The 19581-nt window shown below is 34.9% G+C and overlaps 1 pseudogene across 1 annotated transcript; it reads right to left on the bottom strand.

The window, feature by feature from the left end:
• Positions 1-18883: 18883 nt before the first annotated feature.
• LOC309856112 (cytochrome b-c1 complex subunit 7 pseudogene) lies at positions 18884-19371 on the bottom strand (annotated as a pseudogene). Its single transcript has one exon. The product of its transcript is annotated as a cytochrome b-c1 complex subunit 7 pseudogene (transcript).
• Between the last annotated feature and the right edge of the window lie 210 nt (positions 19372-19581).

Here is a 19581-nt window from a genome sequence, read left to right as displayed (position 1 = left end):
ATATAGATGACCAAAAGACACACGAAAAGATGCTCAACATCACTCATCATCAGAGAAACGACAATCAAAACCCCAATAAAGTATCACCACACACCTGTTAGAATGGCCAAAATACACACACACACACACACACACACACACACACACACACACACAAAACCAAGAAAGAATAAGTACTGGGAAGGATGTGGAGAAAAATGAACACTTGTATCAGTGGAAATGTAAATTGGTACAGCCACTGTGGAAACAGGTAAGGAAGTTCCTCAAAAAATTGAAATTGAAAAATAAAAAAAAAATCATGTGATTTAATAATTCCATATTGGATATTTACCCAGATAAAATCAAAACACCAACTCAAAAATATATATGAGCCCCTATGTTTATTGACAATAGTCGAGACATGGAAACAACCTAAATGTCCATCAATGGATAAATGAATAACGAAAATTATATATCTATATCTATCTATCTATCTATATCTATATTTATTTATATATATAATAAAATATATACAATAGAGGAGTACACATCCATAAAGAATGAGATCATGCCATTTGTGACAACATAAATGGATCTAGTGTGTATTATGCTAAGTGAAATAAGTCATACTGATAAAGATAAATACCATTTTATTCCACTCAAAAGTGGAATTTAAAAAAATGAATAAACAAAGAGCAGAATCAGATCTATAAATGCAGAGATAAAAATGATAGTTGCGAGAGGGAAGGGGAAAAATTGATGAAGGAGCGAGAGAGATACAGGCCTCCAGTTATGGAATGAATAAGTCATGGGAATAAAAGGCACAGCATAGGGAATGCAGTCAATGATACTGCAATAGTGTTTTATGGGAACAGATGGTAGCTATACTACATTTAGATGAGCATAATATAAGGTATAGAATTGTTGAGGGACACCTGTGAGGCTCAGTTGATTAATCATGTGCCTTCAGCTCAGGTCATGATCCCAGGGTTTTTGGATCAAATTCCCCATCAGGCTCCTAACTCAGGAGGGAACCCGCTTCTCCCTCTGCCTACCACTCCCCCTTCTTGTGCTCTCTCTCTGACAAATAAATAAATAATATCTTTTTTTTTAATGGTATAGTATTGTTGAATCATTGTATTGCACATCTGAAATGAAAACTTCATTGTATGTCAACTGCACTAAAAAAAAATTTTTAAAAAAGGAGTATACAGGAGCTTTTAAAATTTTTTTTGGTGAAGTCCCAAAAGTTTATATTCGCTTTTGTTTCCTTTGCCTTTGGAGACATATCTTGAAAGAAGTTGCTGTGGCTGATATCGAAGAGATTACTGCCTATGTTCTCCTCTAGGATTCTGATGGATTCCTGTCTCACATTGAGGTCTTTTATCCATTTCGAGTTTATCTTTGTGTACGGTGTAAGAGAATGGTCGAGTTTCATTCTTCTACATATAGCTGCCCACTTTTCCCAGCACCATTTATTGAAGAGACTGTCTTTTTTCCACTGGATATTTTTTCCTGCTTTGTCGAATTTATTTGCCCATAGAGTTGAGGGTCCCTATCTGGGCTCTCTACTCTGTTCCACTGGTCTATGTGTCTGTTTTTATGCCAGTACCATGCTGTCTTGGTGATCACAGCATTGTAGTAAAGCTTGAAACCAGGTAACGTAATGCCCCCAGTTTTAGTTTTGTTTTTCAACATTTCCTTAGCGATTCAGGGTCTCTTCTGATTCCATACAAATTTTAGGATTATTTTCTCCAACTCTTTGAAGAATACCAGTAGAATTTTGATCGGAATGGCATTAAAAGTATAGATTGCTCTAGGCAGTATAGACATTTTAACAATGCTTAATCTTCCAAACCAAGAGCATGGAATGGTCTTCCATCTTTTTGTGTCTTCTTCAATTTCTTTCATGAGTGTTCTATAGTTCCTCAAGTACAGATCCTTTACCTCTTTGGTTAGGTTTATTCCCAGGTATCTTATGGTTCTTGGTGCTATAGTAAATGGAATCGATTCTCTATTTCCCTTTCTGTATTTTCATTGTTTGTGAATAAGAAAGCCACTGATTTCTGTACATTGGCTTTGTATCCTGCCACGTTACTGAATAACAGTATGAGTTCTAGTAGTTTGGGGGTGGAGCCTTTTGGGTTTTCCATATAAAGAATCATGTCATCTGAGAAGAGAGAGAGTTTGATTTCTTCGTTGCCAATTTGGATACCTTTTATTTCTCTTTGTTGTCTGATTGCTGTTGCTAGGACTTCTAATACTATGTTGAACAAGAGTAGTGAATGCAATTTGGTGCAGCCTCTTTGAAGAACAGTGTGGAGATTCCTCAAGAAATTAAAACTAGAACTTCCCTATGACCCTGCCATTGCACTCCTGGGTATTTACCCCAAAGATACAGATGTCATGAAAAGAAGTGCCATCTGTATCCCAATGTTTATAGCAGCAATGGCCATGGTCACCAAACTGTGGAAAGAACCAAGATGTCCTTCAATGGACGAATGGATAAGGAAGATGTGGTCCATATACATTATGGAGTATTATTCCTCCATCAGAAAGGATGAATACCCAACATTTGTAGCAACATGGACGGGACTGGAAGAGATTATGCTGTGTGAAATAAGTCAAGCAGAGAGTTTCAATTATCATATTATTTCACTTATTTGTGGAGAATAACAAAGCATGGAAGACAAGGGGAGTTAGAGAGAAGGGATTTGGGGGAAATTGGAAGGGGAGGTGAACCATGAGGGACTATGGACTCTAAAAAGCAATCTGAGGGGTTATAAGTGGCCAGGGGATGGGAGGTTGGGGTACCATGGTATGAAGACATACCATTTGTATGTCTTCATTGGAGAATTGTCTGTTGTAAACTTTTGATTCATTCCAGGGTTCTTTTAAAGGTCGTTATGATAGTTTATCCCAGTTTACTTTCTGTTTTTTTTTTTTTAAGATTTTATTTATTTGACAGAGAAAGAGACCACAAGAGAGGGAACACAAGCAGGGGGAATGGGAGAGAGAGTAGCAGGCTTTCTGCTGAACAGGGTACCAGATGCCATGTGGGGCTATCGCAGGACTCAAATATCATGACATGAGCCTGAGCCAAGGCAGATGCTTAAAGACTGAGCCATGCAGGATCACCTACTTTCCCTTTTTGTGGGACAATGATCTATTGGAGTTCCCTACTCTTCCATGTTTGCTGACATCACTTGAAATCTACTTTTAAATAAGTCATAAATTACCTAAATAAGACGTAGAGACTTATATGTAACAGTTTTACCACATCAACAGGATGAAATTTGGAAATAATTGCTGTTGTAACTTTTTTTTTTGCTATTGTAATTTTTTATCTGCACATTATCAAGACATTAATTAAATTAAATTGAATATCTCAGTGTTTAACTGATTCTACATTTCTGTATTAAGATAATTGTTAGAATTCTCTTTATAATTATTAGATTTTAAAAGACACCAAAACATTATTTGCATGTCAAAAAATTATTACCTTGAAACATTTTTTTCAAGGAGCCCAATTTAGATTTGTTAATGTATATGACTGCAAAATGTTCAATATGCAATGAAAATGTATCAGTATTAATTTGTATCAAGAATACCTTTCTACACATCCAAGTTAACATGGGTAATTATAACAAGTATGTAAAAATTCAAACAAACAAAAAAAAAAGTAGTGCGTTTACTTTGAGCATCTATATTCAACCCAAATATGATTTTGTGGAGAAGAGAATGCTTGAAATATCTCAACCAATTGCTTTGTTTTCTGTGTAACAGTTTCACAGTGTATTTTCCAAACTAACTTCTCAATGAAGCATCTATCCACATAACTTTATTTCCCAAAGTATAAGCATAGCCACTTCCTGTAAAGATTTAACAATAACAATTATATAATTCCATTCTTTATACTCTATTGAACCTTAAAATGTTACCTGTTGTACATGGCTTTCAGAATTAATTTATTATAAATATTCTAAATTACCAAAAAATGTAGCAATATATTTCTTCTGAGCTCTCACTTTTCTACTCTTTTGGTTAATATAATTTTCATGTTTGCTTTTGTATTAGTCAGTTAATACATCTCCTTCAGTTTTTGGACAGTAAAATATATGCAAAAGGAATCTGGGAGAAAGAAATCACAGCTTCATGATGATTAATATATATTTTTTATTCTGTTTTACTATCTCTTTAGAATCCACATTTAACTAATATTCATATGTTGACTAAAATGTTTAGAAGTTTGTAACACATGCGGGAAATAAACTTACTGAAACTTGTCCCATATTGGTTAAAAGCACAGACTTTGAAATTAATCAGATCTTGATTAAAATCCCAGTTTCACAACTAACAAGCTGTGTGAACACAGATAAATTACATAAATCCCCTGTCTTAATTTCCTCAACTATAAAATGAAATTAGTAGTGTAAACATCAAGAGATGATGGGAGAATTAAATAAATTAGCTCTAAAATTTGTGCTATGCTTTTAAATGTTTCCATCTGAGGATACAACATGGAAAAGAAACAGAAATGAACCTTAAAGCGAAACTGCGAAGGACATATCAAATATTCAAATATCAGTTATATCTACTTCTTAGGTAGGTTATACATGAATAAATTGTGCTTGACACATGCCTCCTGTTCCATGAATATTATTAGTTCCTTTCTTCTACTCTTCCATTTGTAGAAGTATTTTTTATGTTAGATTTAGATTTTCTGCTACATCACAGAGTGATAATAAATGAGACTATATATGGAGCCCCACATATAGTAGATGTTCAACACAATTTTTGATGATCATAATGATAAAGATGATAACATCAATGATAAGTAAATGTACCAAACAAATAGGCTTTGGAAGACAATGGTGGGAGAAACTAGTAAATGGTGCTTAAAGGAATAATGCAAATACTCAGGAGATAGAATTTGATGGCTCACAAAAGCTGGGGGCTGATAAAAGAAAGCAAAATAGAACTAAACAACATATTTCATAGTAACTTCAACCATTTTTTCTCCTCCAGGACAAAAATGACATTTACATGATTTTCACACTTTCACTGGTCATACCCAAGCTTATATTCTTTTTTTTTTTTTACTTTCCAAAACTTTAATCTTTTTTTTTTTTTTTTACATCAGACAAAATGTTTGTGAATGAGAAAGGGAATAATTAAAAATAAACTTGAATCAACTCTACTTTTAGTAAAGCAGTGTACTCTGCTTCTAGCAATAAAATTCTTCCAGTTTTGGGACAATACTCCAAATGATAACTTAAAAATTTAAAGTAAACTTTGAAAAATAATTCAAGTGAAATAACTAGCATCTGGATATTTTGGTGAGGTATCGCTCAACCCAGATGTGGAAAAGAAGGAAATCCCACAGACACTACCTTCACTGCCCCTGGGGGTTTTCAATATTAATGATCAGGGCCTTCAAAGGAGTAGGCACCTTGAATGGGGAATCTGAGAGGCTTATATTTAAAGAGGAAGAAAGTACTAGAAATAGACCAATCCTTACAGAACATGAACTGTTAGTGAATATTATCAATCCTGATTGGGTTAAATTGATAAGGGATCACTAGTTTTTGAGCTAATTCCTTGCCAGAAATTGAATAAATAAATAAATATATAATTCCTCTAAGGAGACATATGTTTACCAATATCACTCAAAGCCTCAGATTATCTCTACGATTTGAAATATAATAATCAAAACCCAATCAGAAATTGACAGGCACATACATAGTTACACCATATAATCAAAACCTAAGAGAAATACTAGAAAATAAAAATAAACTCATGTGTTGTTCAAATAATGGAGATTTCATATATGAAATTAAAATAATTATGAATAATAGGACATTCAACTAGAAGACAAGATAGAGAATTTTTACATAGGACTGAATACTACAAATATGAGCAGTGAATGGTATGCATGTAAAGTGAAATAACTCAAAAGATGTGATTGATAGGTTTAAAAGTAGATTAGACTCTGGCTCAGAGAGAACTAGTTAACTGAAAAATAGATTTAAAAAAATATCCAGGCGTAAATCTAGGAAGATAAAAGAAAGGTAAATGCAAAATTGCATGAAAATGCAAAAAGAACCTAATGTTTGCATGCTGATTGAAGTCCTAGATGGAAAAAAGAGAAATAATGGGGAAGAAATGACACAGGTAAGAAGAACCTAAAGAAATGTGATGAGTAAATACAATATGGTACTCTAGATGAGATAGTGAAACATAAAAAGAACAGAGATATGAGTTTAAATTTTTACAATTTTGTCAGAGTCTTTGGCATTATCACCTAAAGTTGGAGATATGCATACCTTATGATTCAGCAGTTCCACTTCTATAGGTATACCTGATAGAAAGGAGCTTATATTTTTGCCAAAATTAGAAAAAAAACAAAGTTTAAATCATCACTAATAATACGAACCCCAAATGGGAAACAAATGCTTATCAATAGTATAATGGATACATTATACTATTATATACAGTATATACTATACAGTATCACCATAGAGTATAATATTAGTAATGAAAGTTATGAAGTAGTAGCACACATGACAACAAAGTAATTAAATCTCAAAATCATCATAATGAGTATATAAGAATACAAACTTTATTTATATATAAAGCACAAAATCACACAGAAAACTATTTTATTAGAAGTTGGAAAACATGGCTCCATTTGATCAAACTAACATCCTTTTGACTGATAGCCTACATTAAACACTCTTTCTTATTGTTTCGAGTCAGTGTGGGTAGAAGTTTGTTTATATAGATAGGCCAAATTTGACTTTCTGTACTTAACAATGCAGTATCACTTTTAAGTCAACTATTAAATAACATTATCCACATGGTTCTGCTAATGCTTTTGACAATGTATGTAAAATGCTTTACCCATGATAAGCAACTGTACCAGCTTCTTGTTTCACTTTCAAATTAGGGAAGAAAAGGGAAAACAAATGAAATCTTGGTTTAATATAAATAGATTTAGTAGGAAAAAAAATCATTCTAGTTTGAGTTCTCCAAAGTAAATAATCAGTAATAGGATAAAAATATTTTTTTTTAATTTTTTATTTTTATAAACATATATTTCTATCCCCAGGGGTACAGGTCTGTGAATCACCAGGTTTACACACTTCACAGCACTCACCAAAGCACATACCCTCCCCAATGTCCATAATCCCACCCCCTTCTCCCAAACCCCCTCCCCCCAGCAACCCTCAGTTTGTTTTGTGAGATTAAGAGTCACTTATGGTTTGTCTCCCTCCCAATCCCATCTTGTTTCATTTATTCTTCTCCTACCCACTTATCATGCTTAGCGAAATAAGTCAAGCAGAGAAAGACAACTATCATATGATCTCCCTGATATGAGGAAGTGGTGATGCAACATGGAGGCTTAAGTGGATAAAAATATTTTTAAAAATTGCTATGGAGTGTATTTTTTTTCATTAATGCCATTTCCTTTGGCTGCACTATCTATAGATAGCCACACATGTCTCTGGATTAAACTGAAGATAGTATTTATATATTTTTTTTTTTTATAAACATATATTTTTATCCCCAGGGGTACAGGTCTGTGAATCACCAGGTTTACACACTTCACAGCACTCACCAAAGCACATACCCTCCCCAATGTCCATAATCCCACCCCCTTCTCCCAAGCCCCCTCCCCCCAGCAACCCTCAGTTTGTTTTGTGAGATTAAGAGTCACTTATGGTTTGTCTCCCTCCCAATCCCATCTTGTTTCATTTATTCTTCTCCTACCCACTTAAGCCTCCATGTTGCATCACCACTTCCTCATATCAGGGAGATCATATGATAGTTGTCTTTCTCTGCTTGACTTATTTCGCTAAGCATGATACGCTCTAGTTCCATCCATGTTGTCGCAAATGGCAAGATTTCATTTCTTTTGATGGCTGCATAGTATTCCATTGTGTATATATACCACATCTTCGTGATCCATTCATCTGTGGATGGACATCTAGGTTCTTTCCATAGTTTGGCTATTGTGGACATTGCTGCTGTAAACATTCGGGTGCATGTGCCCCTTTGGATCACTACATTTGTATCTTTAGGGTAAATACCCAATAGTGCAATTGCTGGGTCATAGGGCAGTTCTATTTTCAACATTCTGAGGAACCTCCATGCTGTTTTCCAGAGTGGCTGCACCAGCTTGCATTCCCACCAACAGTGGAGGAGGGTTCCCCTTTCTCCACATCCTCGCCAGCATCTGTCATTTCCTGACTTGTTGATTTTAGCCATTCTGACTGGTGTGAGGTGATATCTCATTGTGGTTTTGATTTGTATTTCCCTGATGCCGAGTGATATGGAGCACTTTTTCATGTGTCTGTTGGCCATCTGGATGTCTTCTTTGCAGAAATGTCTGTTCATGTCCTCTGCCCATTTCTTGATTGGATTATTTGTTCTTTGGGTGTTGAGTTTGCTAAGTTCTTTATAGATTCTGGACACTAGTCCTTTATCTGATATGTCGTTTGCAAATATCTTCTCCCATTCTGTCAGTTGTCTTTTGATTTTGTTAACTGTTTCCTTTGCTGTGCAAAAGCTTTTGATCTTGATGAAATCCCAATAGTTCATTTTTTCCCTTGCTTCCCTTGCCTTTTGCGTTGTTCCTAGGAAGATGTTGCTGCGGCAGAGGTCGAAGAGGTTGCTGCCTGTGTTCTCCTCAAGGATTTTGATGGATTCCTTTCGCACATTGAGGTCCTTCATCCATTTTGAGTCTATTTTTGTGTGTGGTGTAAGGAAATGGTCCAATTTCATTTTTCTGCATGTGGCTGTCCAATTTTCCCAGCACCATTTATTGAAGAGGCTGTCTTTTTTCCATTGGACATTCTTTCCTGCTTTGTCGAAGATGAGTTGACCATAGATTTGAGGGTCTATTTCTGGGCTCTCTATTCTGTTCCATTGATCTATGTGTCTGTTTTTGTGCCAGTACCATGCTGTCTTGATGATGACAGCTTTGTAATAGAGCTTGAAGTCCGGAATTGTGATGCCACCAACGTTGGCTTTCTTTTTCAATATCCCTTTGGCTATTCGAGGTCTTTTCTGGTTCCATATAAATTTTAGCATTATTTGTTCCATTTCTTTGAAAAAGATGGATGGTACTTTGATAGGAATTGCATTAAATGTGTAGATTGCTTTAGGTAGCATAGACATTTTCACAATATTTATTCTTCCAATCCAGGAGCATGGAACATTTTTCCATTTCTTTGTGTCTTCCTCAATTTCTTTCATGAGTACTTTATAGTTTTCTGAGTATAGATTCTGTGTCTCTTTGGTTAGGTTTATTCCTAGGTATCTTATGGTTTTGGATGCAATTGTAAATGGGATTGACTCCTTAATATCTCTTTCTTCTGTCTTGCTGTTGGTGTAGAGAAATGCAACTGATTTCTGTGCATTGATTTTATATCCTGACACTTTACTGAATTCCTGTATAAGTTCTAGCAGTTTTGGAGTGGAGTCTTTTGGGTTTTCCACATATAGTATCATATCATCTGCGAAGAGTGATAATTTGACTTCTTCTTTGCCAATTTGGATGCCTTTAATTTCCTTTTGTTGTCTGATTGCTGAGGCTAGGACCTCTAGTACTATGTTGAATAGCAGTGGTGATAATGGACATCCCTGCCGTGTTCCTGACCTTAGTGGAAAAGCTTTCAGTTTTTCTCCATTGAGAATGATATTTGCGGTGGGTTTTTCATAGATGGCTTTGATGATATTGAGGTATGTGCCCTCTATCCCTACACTTTGAAGAGTTTTGATCAGGAAGGGATGCTGTACTTTGTCAAATGCTTTTTCAGCATCTATTGAAAGTATCATATGGTTCTTGTTCTTTCTTTTATTGATGTGTTGTATCACATTGACTGATTTGCGGATGTTGAACCAACCTTGCAGCCCTGGAATAAATCCCACTTGGTCGTGGTGAATAATCTTTTTAATGTACTGTTGAATCCTATTGGCTAGTATTTTGTTGAGTATTTTCGCATCTGTGTTCATCAAGGATATCGGTCTATAGCTCTCTTTTTTGGTGGGATCCTTGTCTGGTTTTGGGATCAAGGTGATGCTGGCCTCATAAAATGAGTTTGGAAGTTTTCCTTCCATTTCTATTTTTTGGAACAGTTTCAGGAGAATAGGAATTAGTTCTTCTTTAAATGTTTGGTAGAATTCCCCCGGGAAGCCATCTGGCCCTGGGCTTTTGTTTGTTTGGAGATTTTTAATGACTGTTTCAATCTCCTTACTGGTTATGGGTCTGTTCAGGCTTTCTATTTCTTCCTGGTTCAGTTGTGGTAGTTTATATGTTTCTAGGAATGCATCCATTTCTTCCAGATTGTCAAATTTATTGCCGTAGAGTTGCTCATAGTATGTTCTTATAATAGTTTGTATTTCTTTGGTGTTAGTTGTGATCTCTCCTCTTTCATTCATGATTTTATTTATTTGGGTCCTTTCTCTTTTCTTTTTGATAAGTCGGGCCAGGGGTTTATCAATTTTATTAATTCTTTCAAAGAACCAGCTCCTACTTTCGTTGATTTTTTCTATTGTTTTTTTGGTTTCTATTTCATTGATTTCTGCTCTGATCTTTATGATTTCTCTTCTCCTGCTGGGCTTAGGGTTTCTTTCTTGTTCTTTCTCCAGCTCCTTTAGGTGTAGGGTTAGGTTGTGTACCTGAGACCTTTCTTGTTTCCTGAGAAAGGCTTGTACCGCTATATATTTTCCTCTCAGGACTGCCTTCATATCTCTCAATAGTTACCCTGAATGTGAATGGGCTAAATGCCCCTGTCAAAAGACACAGGGTATCAGAATGGATAAAAAAACAAAACCCATCTATATGTTGCCTCCAAGAAACTCATTTTAAGCCCGAAGACACCTCCAGATTTAAAGTGAGGGGGTGGAAAAGAATTTACCATGCTAATGGACATCAGAAGAAAGCAGGAGTGGCAATCCTTATATCAGATCAATTAGATTTTAAGCCAAAGACTATAATAAGAGATGAGGAAGGACACTATATCATACTCAAAGGGTCTGTCCAACAAGAAGATTTAACAATTTTAAATATCTATGCCCCCAACGTGGGAGCAGCCAACTATATAAACCAATTAATAACAAAATCAAAGAAACACATCAACAACAATACAATAATAGTAGGGGACTTTAACACTCCCCTCACTGAAATGGACAGGTCATCCAAGCAAAAGATCAGCAAGGAAATAAAGGCCTTAAACGACACACTGGACCAGATGGACATCACAGATATATTCAGAATATTTCATCCCAAAGCAACAGAATACACATTCTTCTCTAGTGCACATGGAACATTCTCCAGAATAGATCACATCCTTGGTCCTAAATCAGGACTCAACCGGTATCAAAAGATTGGGATCATTCCCTGCATATTTTCAGACCACAATGCTCTAAAGCTAGAACTCAACCACAAAAGGAAGGTTGGAAAGAACCCAAATACATGGAGACTAAACAGTATCCTTCTAAAGAATGAATGGGTCAACCGGGAAATTAAAGAAGAATTGAAAAAAATCATGGAAACAAATGATAATGAAAATACAACATTTCAAAATCTGTGGGACACAGTATTTATATTTTAATAATTACTTTTCTTAAATAAAATGGAGTTGTAGAAAATTTTAACCATTACACAGTTTTATTTTGCTTGTGGAAATAAGAAACAGTGGCAAGGAATGAACGTCATATTACATCTTTAGGACTGTATCTTAGAATCACACTCAACATTTAACTTCTCATGAAGTCAAAGGTCACAATAGGTTGCAGATTTCAGAATGATCATTTGCATCTAAAGCAATGTAAGGCAAGAAACCCAGGCCAAATGACAATCTAAACACTAGATTTTGATCACAATTTATAACCCATTATTTCTTATGGAGATGGTAAACACTTCAGTGAAACAAAAACAATCCCACGTATTTCATGCATAAACCTTATCTCTATTCAAAGGCAAAATAATTGGAGAAAGAATACTGTCAATTATTAATCCCAAATATGCACTTACTTAATGATCTTTTTAGTCCTTACCAAATATCAGATATGTGTAATTTTTTTAAAAAAGATATATTTCATAGTAAGTTCTGAAAAAGAAAACTCAGAAATCCTATTATTTTGAACTTAACTAATTCAAATGCATGATCATTTGTGTTAAGACTTTTATTTATTAAAAATATTTTAATTGTGAATAAATAATCTTCCAGCAAATATTCATCCTTTGTCCAACATTCTTTCTTTAACTTATTTAACAAATATATATCTGCTGTCTACTATATGTCATGTACTCTACAATGTGTTGAGTGCATAGAAATTAATAAAATTTAGCCTATCCTCCTTAGCTACTCACAGTAAGGAAAAGAAAACAGAAGCAGTTAATTGGAATACTGTGAAAAAAATATGTCAGTAAAGAATATTTCATGTGGATCACCAGGTTTACACACTTCACAGCACTCACCAAAGCACAGACCTGTACCCCTGGGGATAAAAATATATGTTTATAAAAAATTAAAAAATTAAAAAAAAAAGAATACTTCATGTGGAATGGCAACTATTTTGCCTGGGAGTAGGGATAAAGTTTATTCAAACCTTCCACAAAAAAGTAATGTTGATTTTGAAAACATTTTTAAAAAGTAGTTTTCTTTAGTGGAAAAAAGTGCTAGGAACATTCCATTCTAAATCATCCAGGTGAAATATAGGATAGCGTGTTGTTGGAAACAATATATGGTTTGAAAAATAAGGTATTTGAGTGGGTAATGAATGATGAGATTGTGAATCTAGATAGTGGTTCAGATTAAGAAGAATGTCATTCATCACAAGAAAAATTTGAGTTTGAACTTGTAATTGTTGGGGTATAATTAAAGAGTTAGAAGAGGAATGTGATGTTTTCCACACTGTAATCTAGACTAGAGCTAGAGGAAATGAGAGATATTACATAAAGACCACTTAATAGGCTTTTGCAATAGTCCAGACAAAAAATATGAGGGTCTAAACTCAGGCAGTAAGTGCCTAATAAATGTGCAAAGAATACTGCAGATAAAGGCCCTCTAGAACTTCTCCATTTAGTAATCTCTGCCTAGAGCAAACTTTCCCTGAGCTGCAAAATGTGCAAAATATATGCTTTGCAAATCTTGATTCCATTCTTTACTAACTATACAATATTAGAAAGTTAACTTCTGTGTTTTTTTTCCCAAAGCTAGAATATGGGGATTGTTTATATTTATTTATATGTAATGTACATATTTTGGTTTTGGAAAGGGCACAGTTTACACATATAGGTATGTGTATATATATATATGTATACACATACATGCACAAATACGGATATACATACAAGGTATGTATACCTTGTATGTATATATACCTTGTGATTGCTATAGTTAAGTGAGATAATACATGTAACTGCATTAAAATATTTACACAATATTAGAGATATGTGAGCCCTAAGAGTTGAGTGATCTTGATACTTAAACAATAACTATACTATTGGAATAATCAATATCTACCTTATTATTAAAATCCAAAGAATTATATCAGCATTATACCTCTTAATATTGATATATTAGTATATTAATATTTTTTATAAAATGCAATTGTTATGTTCTATCTCTAATTGTAAAACTTTGTATTGAATGGCAATATCTATGGTTTACATCTCCCTGTAAACACAATGCATACCTATTGTTTAAAATATGCTGGGGCACCTGAGTGTCTCAGTTGGTTAAGGGTTGAGCTCTTGATTTCAGCTCAGGTCATGATCTCAGGGTCCTGGTATCAAGTCTCATGTAAGGCTGTGCACTCAGCAGGGAATCTGCTTGGGATTCTCCCTCTCCCTCTACCTCTCCTCCCCATGCTTGCTCTCTATCTCTCTCTAAAATACATAAATAAATCTTTAAAAAATATGCTTATGGAAACATTCTCTGTATAGTTTTTTCCTTTGGATTGTTGTTCATAGAGGTTTCATGGTAATATTTTACATTAAATATGTTAAAATTACATATTCAAACTACAATGGAACTTTGTCTTTTGGACATACATTTCAGTTCAGCTTTCTCTTCTTCTATTGCATTACATTCAGTTACTACTATTACCTTCTCTCTCTATTATTCACTATTTGTGTGACCTTTGTTGAGTTACTTAATCCCTCTGAAACTCAAGATTTTTACTTTTTGGTTTTTGTTTTGTTTTGTTTTTACAATAGTCGCATTAATAGTATCTAACTAAAAATATGTGATGGAAAATGATTTTTTTTTTTATTTTTTATAAACATATATTTTTATCCCCAGGGGTACAGGTCTGTGAATCACCAGGTTTACACACTTCACAGCACTCACCAAAGCACATACCCTCCCCAATGTCCATAATCCCACCCCCTTCTCCCAAACCCCCTCCCCCCAGCAACCCTCAGTTTGTTTTGTGAGATTAAGAGTCACTTATGGTTTGTCTCCCTCCCAATCCCATCTTGTTTCATTTATTCTTCTCCTACCCACTTAAGCCTCCATGTTGCATCACCACTTCCTCATATCAGGGAGATCATATGATAGTTGTCTTTCTCTGCTTGACTTATTTCGCTAAGCATGATACGCTCTAGTTCCATCCATGTTGTCGCAAATGGCAAGATTTCATTTCTTTTGATGGCTGCATAGTATTCCATTGTGTATATATACCACATCTTCTTGATCCATTCATCTGTTGATGGACATCTAGGTTCTTTCCATAGTTTGGCTATTGTGGACATTGCTGCTATAAACATTCGGATGCATGTGCCCCTTTGGATCACTACATTTGTATCTTTAGGGTAAATACCCAATAGTTGGAAAATGATTTTTGAAAGGTGGTAGCATAATATCTGACACTGATCTATTACTCAAGAAATATGCTTATTCCATGATTTTCTGTAGGATTAGCCCCACATTATTAGTCAATAATATCAATCAGAAACTGACATTACTACTGAATATTTAGTGAGAGATTTTTGCTATATTTTAGGAAGGACCTTTTGTCTGAATGAAAGGGGGAATTCAGAGAGGGGATAGTTGAAATCCCCCCCTCACAGTCTATTCTTAGAAGTAATTAGAAATTACTGAGGAAACTGAGAGATGGATTCCCCCTCTTCTCAGTACTCTTGTCACAGAAACACAAGGAGAGTAGAACCTTCTGAAAGAGGACCATATGATAAGTGGAGATCAATGAGACAGCATCACTGGGTGTTCAGGTAAATTTAAAAGTACAGTAACTTAATAATGCAGTAGATTACATCTGGCTCTGCTATTTAATAGTTTTGATATCTTTGACAAGGTACTTAATCTCTGTAAACCTGTATCCTTATATTTAAACACTGAATAGGAATATTATGTACCTCAAAGGTTATTAGGTAATGAATAAATACTATATTTCATATACAATATCTTTCATATATCAATTATTCAACAAAATACCAGTAATATAACTTTTACCATTTCAACTCACCTATTCATTAAAGAAATCAACACCCTACTGAGACACACTTTTTTCTCATTAATCAAAAACTATGAGCTAACCTCCTTCTAATGAGTCCCTAAAGCAGTCTTGACATTTGGACACTTCAGAAATTGCATTTTTCTAAGAAATTAAAATACAGACCATCAATAATATAATTTTAAATTATGTTTTTGTTAAAATTATATTGTCAAAGAACCCCAATTGTCAATCTTTTAGTTTCTTTTGAATTATATACTTGAGAAATAATCTATATTTATAAAAATATGTTATGAAATTATCACTTTTTAAAAATTATTCTGTTTATTTATTTGACAGACAGAGATCACAAGTAGGCAGAGAGGCAGGCAGAGAGTGGGGGGGGGAAGCAGGCTCCTTGCTGAACAGAGAGCCCAATGCAAAACTCAATCCCAGGACCCTGGGATCATGATCTGAGCCAAAGGCAGAGGCTTAATCCACTGAGCTACCTAGGTACCCCCAAATTCTCACTTTTTAATTACCCTCTATTATGCCTCACATCGGTAGTCATTTTTGCCTGCTGGATATATCTGCCATATATCCAAAAAGTACCACAGTGCTTGGCTCATACAAGGATCTTAATAAACACTCATCAAATGAATTCACTCAGACTGAATTTTCCCTAAGCATACAAATAAATAATTTCAAAATACAAATATACAATAATTCTGAGAAAACTGATGAATTTCTAGCAAAATAATCAAAGTTGCTAAGAATATAGGTATACGAAGTAATCACAAATATATCTTAGATGACTGTTGATTCATGTTTATAAACCCAGTTTCATTGTGGGAAGGGGGTTTTCCATACCCCCAACAGGCAATTCTCCAACACTATTTGGGTGTCTTACAATTTAACTAAATTCTCACGCTGTCTACCTAAATATAGCAAAAGATCCACTGGTTAAGTGTTCAGTCCTACAGGACTGCTCTTCCCACTTAGGACAACAATTATAAACCCAGGTTGTCTATCACCTGTGCTTCTGATCACGTGACTATAGATTGGCAGTTCTAGTGACCCCTTCCTTGGACTTCTGGTGCCAGTCACAAGTACAGGTTGTTATCTATACTTCTGACTGACTGGCTATAAATCAGAGGTTCTCATGACCCCATCCTCTGGTTTGATAAGTTTGCTAAAGAAGATCATAGAACTCAGGTAGACATTTTACTTATTAGATCACTGGTTTATTATAAAATGATATAATTTAGGAACAACCAAATGAAAGAGATGCATAGGGGATGGTATGGGGAAAGGGCATGGAGCTTCTCTGCCCTCTCTGGTGTGGTACACTCTCAGCACCTCAGCTTGTTCACCTACCTGAAATTCTTAACCCCACTCTTAGGTTTATGTGGACACCCCATTACATAGTCTTGGTTGATTAAATAATTGGTCATTGGCTATCAGTTCAAACTGCAGCCCCTCTCCCCTCCCAGGAGGTCAGGTGATGAGACTGAAAGTTAAAAGTTCCAACCACCTAATCATATGGCTGGTTTCCTTGGAAAATTCCCCTACTCCCTACCCCTATATTAGGTACAGTCTAAAAGATACATCATTGACAAAACAAAAGACACATAAGCAGCTCTCCTAACTTAGGTATTTCCAAGGGTTTTAGAACCTTTATTCCAGAAACTGGGATGAAGACCCAGTGTATATCTTATTATAAATTGTAATATCACAACCCAGTATTTTGTTCATTTTAAAAACATTCTGCAAACCTCTGTGATGTCTTTATTATTTCAGACACATAAAAACACATTTAAGGTTTTTTTTTCCATTTTTTTTGACACATATATAGAGAGTACAAGTAGGTAGAGCAGCAGGTAGAAGGAGAGGGAGAAGCAGGCTCTCTGCTGAGCAGGGAGCCCAATGTGGGGTTCCATCCCAGGATGCTGGGATCATGACCTGAGCCGAAGGCAACTGAGTCACCCAGGCGCCCCTAAAAATGTATTTAAGAGAAAACAAGTAGATCACTATGTCCTTAGTTCAGAAAACTGAATGACTAAGCAACTCAGCAAAATTTCTGCACAATTATAATTAATCCCCAGAGTGATTCTACAGTGAATTTCTATTATTTTAAAATTTATTTTTATTTTTTCAGTGTTTCAAGATTCATTGTTTATGCACCACACTCAGTGCTCCATGCAATACGTGCCCTCCTTAGCACCCACCACCAGGCTCACCCATTCCCCCACCTCCCTCCCCTCCAAAACCCTCAGTTTGTTTCTCAGAGTCCACAGTCTCTCATGTTCCATCTACCCCTCCAGTTTACTCCAATTTACTTTTCCTTTACTTCTCCTAATGTCTTCCATGACATTCCTTATGCTCCACAGTGAAACCATATGATAATTGACTTTCTCTGCTTGACTTATTTTACTCAGCATAATCTCCTCGTATCATCTATGTTGATAAAAATGTTGACAGAAGAGGAATGTTCCATTATTTTGAGTGAAAGCTGGAGCTTACCATAATGGAAATTTTCTTTGGCCACATCTCATAGACTCTTACTATTTGCTTTTCATCCTCTCATTTATCTTATCTATCCTTTACCATAAGTATTGAACTCTTCAAGAAAGAACCAAGGGTACTGCAATTTATTTAAACAACAATATACCTGCATTTATTATTATTATCATTATTAATACTATATATTTATTTTACACTTCCATATAATTAATATAGAGTGCTACATTATTTCAGGTGTACAATATAGTAATTCAACAATTCTATACCTTATTCATTGCTCTTCGTGATTAGTGCACTCTTAATCCCTCCACTTATTTTACTCATTTCCCTTACCACAACTCCTCTCCGGTAATCACCAGTTTGTTCTTTGTATTTAAGAGTCTGCTGAGGTTTTTTGTTTGTCTCTTTTTTTTCTTTGGTCATTTGTTTTCTTTCTTAGATTCCACATGAATCTATTGTTCTTCTTAGATTTCACATTAAGCTATTTGTCTTTCTCTTATTGACATATTTCACTAGCATTATACCCTCTAGATCCATTCATGTTGTTGCAAATGTTAATACTTCATTCTTTTTTATAATTAATATTCCATTGTGTATATATACTACATACACTTTATCCATTCATTTATCAGTGGGCACTTGGATTGCTTCCATTGTTATGTTATTGTAAATAATGCAAAAAGCTCATGGGAACATATATCTTTCTTAATTAGGGGGTTCATTTTCTTTGGGAAAATACTCAGTGGTGTAATTTCTGGATCATATATTAATCCTATTATTATTTTTTGAGGAACTTATAAAATGTATTCCACAGTGACTAAATAAGCTTGCATTCCCACTAACAATGCACAAAAGTTCCCTTTTTCACATCCTTACTAACACTTTTGTCTTCTGTTTTTGATTTTAGTAATTCTTTTTTTCTTAATCATAATAGATATTTATTTAAAGCAATACATTTGCAGCTCAGATAGTTCTAAATTGTACATTTCAGCTTTATTCAACTTCTTAAAAATACTTGAGGGCAGATGCAATGACAGTTTTCAACTCCATGATTACTTCTTTGCCCATTCTTCTCTCTCTTTCCTTTCCCGAATAACTTCTTTCAGATATGGTTCAAGGTAGAATTTATCCTCCTCATATTTCGTCCATTGCTCTTTAGGCAAGATCTGATGCCTCATGGTCAGATCCAGTGCCCTCTTAATGCGAAACATCCTGTCATTATAAAGGTTCTCAGGTAGCCTTCTTATGGCTTCTTTCACATCATCATTCTCATGTATTGTATCATCTCGCATTAACCCCAGTTTATTGAACCCTGCAGCATTGTAGTACCATTTTCAAATACCTTCCAGCCACTGGCTTGATGCTGCAACGGCAGGCCTGCTCGCCATTTTGACCCGAGACCTCTGATTTTAGTAATTCTGACAAGTATGGGTTGATATTTCATTGTGGTTTTAATTTGTATTTCCCTGATGATGAGTGATGTTGAGCATTTTTCATGCATCTACTGGACCTGTGTATGTCTTCTGTTTTTTTGTTTTGCAAAAATATCTGTATGTGACTCTTGCCCATTTTTAATTGGATTGTTTGTGACAGTTGAGTTATGTAAGTTTT

This window comes from Mustela nivalis (assembly GCF_964662115.1).
Source record: "Mustela nivalis genome assembly, chromosome: X".
Taxonomy (NCBI): domain Eukaryota; kingdom Metazoa; phylum Chordata; class Mammalia; order Carnivora; family Mustelidae; genus Mustela; species Mustela nivalis.
Note: the sequence above shows the minus strand (reverse complement) of the source record. Positions and strands in the feature narration are given on the sequence as shown.